Raw genomic sequence first — 14128 nt, 5'->3', positions numbered from 1 at the left:
CTCAGACACTGGATCCCAGATGCACATGGTGGGTCCATGCGTGTCTCACGTCAGAGAACCCCAAAGACCCTGCCTGCACCTGGACACCAGGCACTGACGTTAGCGGCCGCTGAGCGTTATTTGTCCATATGGACCAGGATGAGTGGATCCCAGCCCCTCTCCGTGGATATTAGTGTTTGTTCCAGTTTCCTGCTGTTTGAACCAGTGCTGTGAGGAATGCCTTGTAAATACATCTTGTAAAACATCTTTGAAACATTGTGCAAGCCTGTCTGTGGGTCACATCCTAGGGTGAGCACTGCTGGGGGAGGGGAGCTCCTGTGGACCTGGGATGGGTCCTGTGTCCTGTCCTTCCAGAGGAGGGGCATTTCCCACTTCTGTTCAGGGGTCTGCTGGGACCTCTGCTTGCTCACGGTGTCCCTATCTCTGCACTGTTTACATCTGCGTGTACCCATCGGGAGGACTGGCATTTCTGACATGTATTGGTGGTAGGTGTTGCCTCTTATTGGAATTGCATGTGATTGCTCTTTGTCATTTTTGAAACATTGATATTTGAGAAGTTTTTGCACCAAAGGGATGTTAAACCTTTCTTTGATTCGGGGTTGTGAAAAATGCTTTGGGGTTTCTGGTTTGTTTTCCAGCTTCTTACATTTTTTGTGATTCTGTTTTGGCCACAGGAAGAGCCAGGTACTTCCTGTCTGTCTTCTAAGGCTGATGTCACATGTGAACAGTGGTGTCTACCCCGAGATTAAGTACATACAGTATTTACTAAAAGGCTTTATTTTATACATCTAATAGTTCATCTACCTGAGGTTTCACTTAAAAAAAATGAGTTCCAATTAAAACAGAAACGAGTTCCAATTAAAATGAATGAGTTCCATTAAAAGATTCATGGGCAGACACAAAAGGGAACCTATTCTATGCTTCCATTTAGAGGAAAGAGCCAGAATAATTACAGTAACAGAGACAGAAAAGAGATCGGGGTTGCCAGGGGTTGGGGAAGAAGCAATGGGGAGTGAAGCATGTGGGTGATGGATTTCGGTTTGGGAGATGAAATATTTCATAGCTAGAGGGTGACGATGGATGCCCGGTCTGCGAATGTACTAACTGCTCAGGAATGTGCAATGTATAACAATGTCTGTTGCATTTAATTACAATAAATTTAAACCCCAAATGTAAGTCATCACATAAATATGACAAAAAATTAAAATTAAGCCAAACAACAAATGTAAACCATAAGAGGGAAGGGAAAGAACGTTCTGGTGGAGAACAGGGTTAAAGCTGTGGAACAGGAAATAGTTCTGAAGGGCGTTCCAGAGCCAGCCACCCCTGCAGGGATGCGGGTCGCAGTGACAGCTCCATGTCCCCTAGAAGGCACCGGAGCTGAAGCTGGTGCAGGTGATGGCTCTTTCCCTTCCCCTATGGTTGCTGGGCACAGTGACAGGTCCAGGTCCCTTCTCAGAAGGCTGCCCTCTTCTCAGAAGGACCTCGAGGGAGCAGAAAGCATTTTCCAGGGACAGGGAGCACGCTGGGTCATACAAGCGAACCAGGGGCGACAGACTCTTCTGCAGATCATGAGACTCTTGGTGTCACCCCGCATATGCACCGCACATTACAGGAGAATAAGCTGAGGCCTTCTCTCCTGCAGCCTCTCCATACTGGGGTCATCTCCTCCTGGTTACAGGGTCCCAGAGTGGAAGACACAGGACCCAGACCTTGTTCTCTTCAGGTGCCCAGGAATGACCCTGTCTCAGACAGACCCCTGGGCACTTCGAGGTTGTCCTGCCCATCAGCCTGGTGTCTCTGCCCTCCCTATCTGTGGGAACCGGACATGGTGCCAAGAGACTGGATGCCCCTGCCCCATAGCAGAGCTACCTCCAACCTCTTACTTCTTGTCCCCTTGTCATCTCCCAAGTGTGCACACCTCTTCTTACCCCCAGTGTGCATGTGTGTGTGCGCGTGTGTGTGTGTGTACCTGTGTCTGTGTGGAGATGCCCAGAGGAAAGGGCCCCACATGGGAAGGGGACACCAGGATCTCAGGGCCTCTCATTTCCAAAGCAAACCCTGTGGTAGGGTTAAGCCAGGGCCCAGGGTGAGATGTAGGTCATGGCCGTTGTAGTACAGACTGGGGACGTAGCAGGTGCCGCAGTCAGTCAGCCTCAGGGTACAAAAAAAGTGCAGACTGTGAGAGGACCTCTGTTAGTATTAAGGGGTGCCAAGTAGATTCTCGAGCTGCTCAGGGCACTGTCCATCAGTAGATTGAAACCCTCAAAATTCTAATGACCAAATATAGAGAAAGACGCCCGTTTCTTAAGGAACTGTGGGTGTGGCTTTTGGTACCTGGATTAAGTTAGAATCCACTACACAGAAAACCCACAGAGTGGTTCAAAGAGCTGTATTGGCAAAAGCACTGACTGAGATGGTGAAAAGTGAAGAAAGGCCTGTGGGTCCACCGACTTTCTGCAGGCAGGAAACCCGCTGAGCACATGGCCGTGTCCCAATGTCTCCTTCAGAAGTGACCAAAGGGAGTAATGAACACGTGGAAAAGGAAGGCGGTCTTAGGGGACAGAGTGAAGGGGAAAATGGACAGGGAACCACTCCAAGTCACAAACATCAGGGAATACCCTCTCCCCTGGTTAACAAGTCCTAACATTGTCCAAGGGACTGAACTTCCCAGGACTGCGACTGCCCTGTGTTCCCAGTCTTCTTTCTCACAGGACTGCAGTCACATGCTCTCTGTCCCCACGCAGGTGCTGAGCCCGTGGGAGCTTAGTAACTTCTCATTTAGTTCCAAGGTGTATGACTTACAGGGCCCTCTGGGAGGGATACCACGAGATCCTGGATTCAAGTCTGATACCCTGATGAGATGGGACCTGGGGGACCTGAGATGCAAGATGGGGTGAAGACACCTGACACACACAAGGGACATGAACTATGGTGGCCAAGACTGAGAGCTGAAGCAGACAGCTTTCAGGGACCTGGGCTTGTCACCTTTTCCTGAACCCATGCCCTTTGCCCAGGACTTTGCAGTTTCTCTGCACCTTGACTGAGACTCCCCAGGAGCCCCTCCCCACTCCCGCTGTTTCCAACTGGGCTGTTTATTCCTGCCTGTCCCCTGGGAGCTTCCAAGCCCCTGGGGACCTGGAACTAGATTACTGCCCCTCCCTCACCTTGTATCTCCTATACCTCCTAATCTTCCCTGGGCAGAACCTCTCCTGGATTCATACCTGGGGAAGTGGAGGACTTTGCCTCCACGTGGACCGTCGGCCGCAAGCCCAGACTCTCACTTTATGACCTCCCACTCTGCAATGGTCTCTCCCACTCAGCCCCGCTACAGCCACATGATACCCACCCAGGTGGCTTTGACGTCCAGGGCCCCACATTCTTTCCACCCACTCTGACCATATGCTCACTCCATAGGTCACACACGCTCCCCACCAGCCCCACCTTACCACTTCACCCCTCCCACCTGCCTGTACCCCTCAGGCTGTGACTGACTGCCATGCATGCCTGTTTATGTCTCCCTAGTCAATATTTTGAAGCGGCTGATGGTATTAGGAGGTGGGGCTTTGGAAGGTGGGGTTTGGGAGGTGGGTGATGAGGTTTAGATGCAGTCAGGACTGTGGAGTCCTCAGGATGGGATTGGTGCCCTTAGAAGAAGAAGAGACCAGACCCTTCTCTCCTCTCTAGCAGGACCCATGGAGAAGGCAACCATCTGCCAGCCAGGAAGAAGACACTCTTCAGAAACCCACCATGCTGGCTCCCTGAACTGTGATAAATAAGTGTGAGCCCTCAGACCTGTGGTGTCTGTGATGGTGCATGAGCTGCGTGAGGCAGAGGCCTCGCCTCACAAATGCCCTCCCTTCTGAGCCCCGATGTCCCTCCATGGGCCTGACAGCCCCACACCCTCTACACACTACCAGGTGTGCCCTGGCCACTGGGGCATGTAGACCAGGCCTTCCTCTTGTATGTGGACAGCATGTGGAGCCCTCCACCCTTCACCAGGCTTACAGGAGAAACAAGGAGTTGCCCCCACCAGGACTCCTCCCATTGCACTGGAGGGCTTCCCAATGGCCTCAGAGAGTCTCCCCTGATGCCACCCTCCAGGCCAGGGGAACTAGGCTGGCCTTATCACTCTGGTCTCAGGTGTGTCCCCCACCCATGTTCTTAGAGGCAAAGGGGCCGCTGGGGGGCCAGTGGGGTCAGAGACTTCCTAGCATGTCTCTCTGACCACAAACCCGAGGACCCTCCACCACTTTCCTTCTCTCTCTCTTTCTATCTCATCTCTATCTCTGGGCCTGGACTTCATGGGCACAGTTACTTTGGAGCACAACCTTCTTTCTGTTTTTCTGCAGAATTAATGTACGTGACTGGCACCCTGCAACATGGGCGGGGGGCGTGCAGAACTGGGGCTGTGAGCTCTAAGCCAGGAAGCCTCTCTTCCTGCCCATGGTCACCCAGCCCCATCCAGGAATACCCTGTTGCCCCTCCTCCACCCTTAGTTCGTGGGGGAACTGTGCATGGCTGGGGGTTGTAAGGCAGCCTGGGAGCTTCATTCCTCATCTTCCATGAATTCAATCAAGCCTCTATTTTTCTGGAATTTTCTGCAGGACGGCTGGTTCCACAGCTTACAGTAAACTTCCCAACGCCCACTGCTTGCCCAGTGCACCATGGACTACAGCAACCTCTCCCACCTTCAGCCCTTTGAATTTTAGGGGCAGGAGATAATGGGGGTTGGGGCTCTGGGGACTGTCACTGTGCCATTTCCAGCCTGGCCCACATCTCCCCCTTTCCCCTCCTGGATCAATGATGCCTTGGGCCATTTGAGGTAGGCCAAGGGTGTGTGGCAACCAACAGGCTCATCCACTCACCTGGTAAATGCGAGGGCCCACTTTGTAACAGCAACACAGATGACCTCAGCTTTCCTTTCTCTGTGCCCAGACGTAAAAGGCCCATGCCCAGGTGACCAGGGCCCAAGGAGGCACAGGGCTGGGCATTGGGTGCCATGTGTTGCAGTTCCCTTCCCTGGCAGCTTCCTGGGGGAGATTGTCCTTCCAGCTCACCCCTGCACCCCATCCCACTGATTCTTCCTGCTGTAAACCCACACTACCAGAACAGCCGCAATTCACAGGCCTATGCCCACAGCCGCCTCCACAGAACCTCCTACCTGGCCAATGATCCCATTATTCCAGAACATGTCCTGTTCATTCTGCCTGCCCTCTGCCAACCTGGCATCTCCAGGCCACCTTAGACCACACCTGTCTGGGGTCCTCCATCCTGCACCCCGACCCCCAGGGTGCTGGGTCGGTGGACTCGTGGTTGTCAAGTGAGTTTGGCAGTCTGGTCTGTCCCTGAAAGAGGCCATCAGCCCCCTCAGGAGCCCTCCAATCCCGCTGGCCGCGGTGGCCCCAACACACAGGGCACAAAGAGCCGGGACAAACCAGGGGACGGAGGAAGCAACACCCCAATACACTGCGCGCCCTCGACTCCAGGAGAGACCACCACAAGGGGAAGAGCAGGCACGCAGGCACACAACCCTCACAAACAGGGTGCCTGGGGGCAGCCACTCTCCTCCCGTGGGCGGGTCCTTGGGCGGGGCTCGGAGCCCACTGGCCCTCCAGAGACCCTGGCGGCCCACCCCGGGGTCTTCAAGGGTGACTGCCAACGCCCGGGCACTGCCTCCTTAGCAGAGCCCAGCCCCGGGCATGACCACACTCCGGTGGAGAATCTGCCACCTCAACACAGCCTCAGTGCGTCTGTCCCAGTCCGTGTGCCCGCCTGTGCGTCCCTCCATCCCCTCCCCCACCCCATGTCTGTCTGGCTCTGTGACGTGCCTGTTGGGCTCTGGCTCTCGCTCAGGAGCTCTCTCCCCGCGTGCCAGCCCCCTCTTTCTCTGTCTCTGTCCATGTCTCTCTGTATGTCTAGATACATACATGTACATATACGTGCATATTTCCATCTCTTTCCCTCTTACTCCTCCTCCCGTTCTGTCCGTCGGTCCCTGTCCTGCGGGGACTCTAGTCCCTCTGCCCGCACAAGAACGCAGGATGTGGCGAGGCCAAGAAGGAACACCAACGGAGCCACGGATAGGGGGCTCATAGCACCATTTCTCACGGGCGGCTGGCTCGGAGACACGGCAAGCCAGAGCCGCCCGATCCCCAACCTGCCGGCCGCCTCTCTGCCAACCAACCGACACACCAGCTGTCGACCCACCAAGCCGGCCAACTGCAATCCGTTCCCCTCTGCAATTTGCAGTCCACCATCCGCGCTTCCTAGCTTGGCCACCGCAGCTCTGCCGGTGGCCAATGGCCAACTGGCAACAGCTGATGGCCAAGCTGTCACAGCTCATGACCATGCTCCACCCGAGGCAGACCCCTCCACGCTAGGACCAGAGCCTGGAAACTGCTCTCTGGGACTCTGTCCCCACAGTCCCCGTCTGTCTCTCGCTGCCTCTCTCTTGCTCTGTCTCTGGCCTTCTCTCATCCTCTCTCTCACCTCCCTGGGTAAGGAGAGGTGATGTGTAGCCAGTGAAGGGACCGAAGATTGGGAGGGTCGCTGGTGGCTGACGACGGGTGGGGGCCCAGACCGAAGGCTCTGTGACGAAGGGTGGCGGCAGACTGGAGCTGCTGCACCCTGGTGGAGTGGGTAGCCACCCCGTGGCTTTGGGCCAGTGGGTGGGGCTGGCCAGGGCCAGGGCCAGGCCTGCGCGTGCGTAGGTACAGAGGGGACGGTAAGGACCCTGCGACCCCCTGGGTGGCCCTGAGCAGGGGCTATATATTTGTAGTCTATATATTTTTAATATTCAACTACATTCAACATTTCACCATCATCAAATATCTGAACATTGAATTTTCTTTCAGGTAATTTGAAAACTATGTTTCTTTCTGGATACTTACTTCTCTTTCTGCTTTAATGTTTTCATGATGACACAGTCTTTCATTTAAGTGAGTCCATTCATTGAGTAACACCTTATTTCTCTCCTCCAGCATACAATCTAGTTTCTCAGTTTGAGCTTGAAATATTTTTATGATATCCTGAAACTGGTCTTGGATTCTAATTACTCTCTTTTCATTGTGACTTTTGTTGCGAGCATCATCCCGTTGCTGTCGAAGCAATGTATTTTCACTTTGTAGGTGAGAACACCTCTCCTCTAGGGATTCCAGCTTTCCAATGTATGTGTTCACTTTTTCTCGTTCACTTTGATACATGTCTTCAATTTCCTTTTTTTGACACTGTGTTTGGCTTAGGTCTCTGTGTACACATTCTAAAACCAAAGTCGTTTCTCTAAGAGAAACTCTTGTGTGATGGCACTTAGTTTCTAGACTACTGAATTTACTTTCAGCTTTAGAAAGTTGTTGAGAAAGAATCTCATTGTTATCTTTAGGTTAGACACATCAAAATTCACTTTGTCCCATAAAACAAACCATTCCTCTCTTGCTCTCTGGAAAGCAAGCTGTACACCTCTTTTAGATTTCTGACTTTGCTCAAGACCGTGGATAGCAGTAGCCAGTCTAGAATGGCAGGATTCAACTTCTGTTTGCAGTCTTTCTCTGTTTCGTTTTTCACTCCGCGTTTCAGAGGTTAGTCTTTTATTCTCAGCTGTCAGAACATTCAGCTGTCCATTACCTTGAAATATTGTTTTCATTAGTGTTTCCTCATTCAGTTTTATTATCTTTTGAAGACGGTCATTCTTTTCTTTTACAATTGCAATGTCCTCAAAATACTTTTTTTCCATTTCCTGATATGCATTTTTAAACCTATCTGTTTCCAGTCTTAGTATGGCAATTTCATGCAACAGATCTTTTTGTTTTTTCATGACTCTCAGAAACCTAGGTAAAAGAAAAAAAGACTTGTAACTAGCCCTCAGTGAAATGACGTATCATGATATCCTCTGAAATTAAAGAAGAACCTATATGTTTATATAATGAAAGGTTGCAATAAATGGATATCCCACTGATTGAAATAAATGCATATCCCAAACCTCCAACTTTATACAAGCATAAATTCTCCAAAGTTCAAAAATTTAGTACAACAGGCTGAATCCATGAGCGTGGAAAACAGAATTTTTCAAATCATAAGAGAATTTTAAGAGTCTCAGATTTGGAAAAGATACAAAATGAGAAGGCATAAATGATTAAGAAATCTCACTTTAAAAAAGAGTTTCCAGTCGGAAAATATAGCAAATCCAGAGTAAGAGTATTAACTCTGCATATATTCGGACAGATTAAATTTCCGAAAATTCTTTTTTCTGATATATTCCATAGATGTTCTAATTTTCCAGTATTTTCATAGTCAGTTATGAAAATTACATCTACTAATAACTGATAAATCTACGCATTGCACTAAGCTCTTCTCGTTAGTTTTCACAAGCTAAAACAGAGAAATTGAAAAGATCAGTGAGTTTAGGATTTCCCCCAGGACTTCTGACTCTACAATAGTGCTCTCACACCAAACCACAGTGATTCCTGTAGTGTAAATATATAAATTGAAGAGGTCTTAGAAATTCATGAGATTATTTGCTGCTGCAGTAATTTTATTTCCTCTTTATAATGTTTAAAGTAGCCATAATTATAAAATGGGAAAATACACTGACCTATTTGACTAGGAATAAAATACTCATCAGTAAATTATCACTTGGAATATATATATAAATATACCATGGCATACAATCTTCTTCAAAAGTTCATTGTACTGAAATAGGATACTACTTGGAGCAAATTGTTCCTTTTCTCAAAAGGAGGAGAATGAATGTAAAATATGGTCTGACCTGGCTGTACATTAGCCTCAATGGAAATGAAAACTAACCTCTCTATTGATACAGCAAGGGGATGAAATCACTGCCGAAAACTGGAACATCTGTTGATAGTAGCAATAGTTTTGAGATTATAGAAAGCTCATAGGTTCCTGCAAAAAGTGTTAAAGCCTCCACTATGGATGAGGCCACTGTGAATGTCACCACTTGTCTGTCGGACATAGACTGATTTGAATCAAGAATATCATTTACTGCAATGGACCAAAAACGCCACTCCACATAAAACACACACACACACACACACACACACACTTTCACACATGCACACAGAGATACACACAGACTCACAAACAGATACACACATACATATGCTTTCAAAATCCTCAATATTTCCCATATGTACAGTGTTGGTTTTTAAATATATACACACACAAATACACATGTGTTTGAAAATGACTATACAAAATACCTCAGAGTTCATTTTCTTTCCACGGAAATCTTTAGTAAAAGGAGAAAGATTTATACGATTTGGAGAGAAACCAGAGTATAAAGAGTTCATTTTCTTAAAATCTATTTCTTTCTCCTTTTGTTTGCAAAGGTCATTAGTCAGAATTGCATCTTGTAATATTCTGTCATTGTGCCCTGGAGAACGTCTCCTCTGAGTGTCATGTTGCTCTAGTGCCACCTAGAGAATCGAGTATGAACAAAGAAAATTTAGAATATAATGAAAATTTAAGTGTTAAACTTCTTAATTGATGTTTACTTACTCCCAAATTACTGGACTACAACTAGGAAGTGGCAGATAAAGTGCCTCAGTCTAAATTAAGAGAAAAACATGAACCCACCAATCGAATTTTGTCCCTGTTTGAACTAAACAATTCGTTAGATGTTAAATCCACCCAAAAATGAATTAGTAGATGATTGCTAAATGTTATAGAGGCTTCCTCCCTTAAAATATGTCACCCCACCATATCTTAATTAGTGAGTACCTACCGTGAACCTAACAACATTTTTAAAGATTAATAGCTGGAGAAGAGGCAAACTTTAAACTATTAGGAGCCAAAAACATTTACATGAAGCAGAAAGAGAAGCCAATTTCTAAATTTTTATTCAAATTATATACTATGAAAGGGTTATGCATTCATAGAGTTACCTGTTGCATTCAGTTCCAATTGATTCTAATACCCACTGAGGTGAGCAGATAAAAACAATGAGTAACATTGACCAATTTCCCACACCAAAATGAAAAACTAGAAAGTGCTTGTACCCTAAGAACAGAAGGTCTCATCGTGCAGGATGTGGTTCTCTTAATAGGCAGGTGAGTTGATTTCATGACCCCATCCTCTACCTCAATGTAGACTCGGAAGTCAATTACACAGAGGTCCCAAGGCAGAGTCCATCTCTCACCTCGGCCTTAGTGAGTAGCCATACAAAACTCCAAATTTTGAACCACTGAGAATGATGAGTCCTTTCACACGAGTCTGACTCAGTGGTCAGCATTTGTACTGTGTTCATAATTTCAACTGTTTAATCGTCTGATTCAATAACTGATGGTACCTTCTTTATCATGTAAGGAAGTTAAAACAATGAAGAAGGAAACAATATTCAGGACTTTTTTTTTTTTTGCCTCAGTTCCAAGAATAAAATTGACTTACAAGTAACTATAGATTCTAACAATATTTAAAGTTTTGTAAGCAGTTCAAATGTGATGAAAATAATATTCAATTATGACCTATTGACTCTTAAAAAGCTAGCTTGAAAGTTAATTTCAATGGGCCATGTTACGTTATTGATGCATTAAAAACGACATTATTCTAGAAATTTAAAAGTAAATTTTCACATACATGACAGTGGTTCTTTTCACTTCCATCAAGCCTCACTTGCTCTTTCTGTGATTTCATGCTTAAATGTAGTTCTATAGATAAATCTATATATTAGATAAAATGAACTACTCAGGATATTTAGATAAAAACTATAATCTCTATAGAAACAAAATAACTTGTTATCAATTGAGACTTTAAATTAAGCTTAATCTTTGACTGAACATTGACTTAAAAAATACTTGTGATTATCTAAAACTTCAACAAACCATTTGGAAAATAACAAATGTCACAAAGCTGAAGGCATATAAACATGTCAAAATCCATTCACAAATTCATTCACCCAATTTCAATGAAAATACAGTCAGAAACAGAACAAAACAAATAAATACCGGACAGACATATCTAGTCATGATGTACTCTGTTGTCTACCTCCTAAGAGTACCTTTGAACAGCACCCTAAGATTCAACTGCAACATCGTTCACAGTTTCCAGAATTTGTGTTACTGTTTACGCCTTTGTAAGTGTACACCTTTCCTCATATCTGAAATGTTTTCCTCTACTATTCTGACAAATTTCCTTTAATCTTTGAGGATTCAGCAATGGGCTTTAAGGAAGAACCAAGATAAGAGGGGACAAACTATGTGGACACAGCTGCGAAGGAAGTACAATGCAGCAAATTCTCAGCAAAATCCATTACGGCTGGAAATGTCCACTCTGAGATACATAAAGCTATAGAAAATCCAAGAAATATTTTAATATTTGGTTTCAGAAGGTGCTTTTTCAGTTACACTGAATAGAGTTATAACTGATACTTGGGAATTAACTCAGGGCTATAAAACTAAAGCTAAGAAACCACGTGTCCTCTCAGTAATCAATCTTTAGATCTCTGCCTATGTTTCCAATCTGCTCCCAACGTTCTACATATAATCCCCCTGCCCACTCCCCGTGTAGGCTAACTGTTACTCTAAAGGAAATCATGCTGTCAACTCATTGTCTTTCTTATTTTACGTATATGTTACTGTAGTTACAGGAAGAATGCAAATGTCTTGCTGAAAGGTATTCCGTTTGTGTATCTGTTGAATAAATGGAGTGAATATAAAGTAGAGTTTGCCACAAAATGACTTTTGGAAAGTCAGAAAACTATGGTGAAGCCACACAGAGGTGGTCTAGGGTTAAACTCTTTCTGTTTCTTTTTTTTTTATGTTCTTTGCTGTCTCTGTTTCCTGGTAGCTGTGATTCACACAAGTCACAGAGCCTATAATATCCTAATAGAAAGACACCTCCAATATGAGTCTTTTCTTTATCTACTAAGATCATGTGTCCAAACTCTGTGGATGCTGACAGATTTTGCGTCATTGAGTGTGATGCAAATGGACATTGATCATCAACTTTCCAATCCCTGGATCTTTCACGAGTGTCATAACTGAAGCTCAAAGCAGTAGGATCCCATTCTGAAGAATCTGAAGTTTTCATTGAGTAAAATGGAAATGATAACACAAATTTGACAATCGTGTAAAACTTCCTTCTTCAGATAAGCAGTCCCATGTCCTCCCTTTCCCAAAACACGCTACTCCTTCATTGCACATGTTACTTTAGGTGTCTTATACTTGCCATTCACATAGATAAGTTCAATTAAGTGTTGCCACTCAGCAATTTCTGTTACATAATTTGTTTCAGGTCAGAGCTTTGCTTCTTAATAGTTAAGATTGTTCAGGGTATGAATTTCTTTGTTATTATCAAAAGTTATGTCCAACCACCTATTTTAAGTTTAAATATGCATGTAAAACATGGGTTTAAAAAACTTTTAATGAATGGTACCACTTCAAATAAGAGACCACTTATTCCAAGGAAATGGTCTTTTCTAAATGCACAAATATCTTCAGAATTCATCCTTTAAGCCTCAAGTAAACAGAACTTCATATGACAAAGGACAGCCTTGGGTGATCTTACTGCTACCAAGGAAATATAGGATCAGATTAGGTCCAAACTAGCTACCTCCAAAGGGTACAGAGTGTCACAAGACAGAAAGGGAATATATAACAAAATTATTTTCCTTTTATAGAAAACAAAACTCTCAGATTAAGTTTTTAAGACAAGGGCAAGACAAAAGAAACGACTATAGAGGTGAAGCTTTAAAGCCTGTTTCTTCATGAGGAGTAGCTTCATCATGTCACATCCATGAACACCGTATGGGGCTTCCAAAGGTAGTTCTCAATGTCACATGAGAGTCCCTGAAGTCCCAAGATGTATGAGTTCAGGGGCCTGAAGAGGTCAAAACTACCTTCTCAGGAATACTAAATGTTATTTGCCACTTTCACTCTCATTCTCTTGATCAGTGTCCCATAGAGTGTTCCACAGCCATGGTAACATCATAGCTCTAGTGGTTACTGGGTCATCTCTCTAAGGGCGGATGGAATGTGCATGATGGGTGTGCTTGCACTTTAAATTTTTCTGTTATAATTTCTAATATTGTAAATATCGTGTTTCCCCGAAAATCACACCTAACTGGACAATCAGTTCTAATGCGTCTTTTGGAGCAAAAATTAATGTAAGACCTCGTCTTATTTTACTAAATTATAAACCAGGTCTTATCGAACATAAAATAAGACCAGGTCTTACATTGATTTTTGCTCCAAAAGATGCAGTATAGCTGATTGTCTGGCTAGGCCTTATTTTTGGGGAAACAGAGTATCAACAGATACTCCCAACTTACACAAAATTCTTTGGCATTCTCAATAATTCTTTCTGTTTTTTGTTTTTTTAAATTCTTAATAGTATAAAAGGACCCTAAGGCCCAAAACTTTCAGAATTACAGTTTTCGAAGATTGTGTCTACCAACTATTCATTGTGATTAATTACTCCCACCACTTTAAATAATCAAAGACACCATAAGCGTGCTTGCCTGCACACACACACATAGTCTGCTAATCAGAACATCAGGTTGGCTTAACGTCATTCGTGTAACACTAACATGACGTCAAGTTAAACCATAGTCGACATGTTAGCAAATTAGGTAAAGGGCAACATTCAAATGAGCATTTCAGAATACTGGAAAATTCTCCGTGTGTGATAATTAACTACTGGGAAAGCCGATTAAATAAGGAATTCCAAACTGGGAAATTTAGGGTGTCAAAACAGAAGTAGAAACATCTCAATTAAAGCACACATTTTTTGAATGTCTTTTTCTTATTCTTGTAAACATCTTTTTTTCTCAAATATGGATACAAACAATGACATCTATACTATTTACATCAAATCCATCAATTACATTTGTAAAATGAAAAAAACACACACAAAGGAATGAGTAAGAAGACTGAGCATGTCAGAGATAATATTTTTTATCTGAAGACTGGATCAATGGGAAACCTGAGGATAGAATCAACAGCATATCTTGACTGCAATACATCAGAAACATTTATACCATCATGCTACAAGTATTTATCATGTTCTTCAATTTTTCCTGTAATTCAGCAAGTACACAGTTGTGAGGAGAGTTCTGTTGAATGCATAATGCATTTGTCAACAGATGAAGTGTTATGAATCGATCAACTGGGAT

At 44.6% G+C, this 14128-nt stretch overlaps 1 non-coding gene and 1 pseudogene across 2 annotated transcripts in view; both read right to left on the bottom strand.

Annotated features, from left to right (window-relative positions):
• Positions 1 to 14128, bottom strand: part of LOC148755213 (testis-specific Y-encoded-like protein 4) — a 43216-nt pseudogene that overhangs the window by 10938 nt on the left and 18150 nt on the right. Inside the window, exons 5-7 of the transcript XR_016018952.1 lie at positions 11853 to 12032; positions 9219 to 9434; positions 6894 to 7826 (exon numbers count right to left, since the gene is read on the bottom strand). The product of XR_016018952.1 is annotated as a testis-specific Y-encoded-like protein 4 (transcript). The remainder of the gene's footprint in view (positions 1 to 6893; positions 7827 to 9218; positions 9435 to 11852; positions 12033 to 14128) is intronic.
• On the bottom strand, positions 9176 to 9297 carry LOC148755214 (U5 spliceosomal RNA). The gene has a single exon (XR_016019114.1). It is a non-coding gene; the product is annotated as a U5 spliceosomal RNA (small nuclear RNA).

This window comes from Rhinolophus sinicus, chromosome 15 (assembly GCF_057876585.1).
Source record: "Rhinolophus sinicus isolate RSI-liver-muscle chromosome 15, RSI-T2T, whole genome shotgun sequence".
Lineage (NCBI taxonomy): Eukaryota > Metazoa > Chordata > Mammalia > Chiroptera > Rhinolophidae > Rhinolophus > Rhinolophus sinicus.
This window is presented reverse-complemented; position numbering and strand designations above follow the sequence as displayed.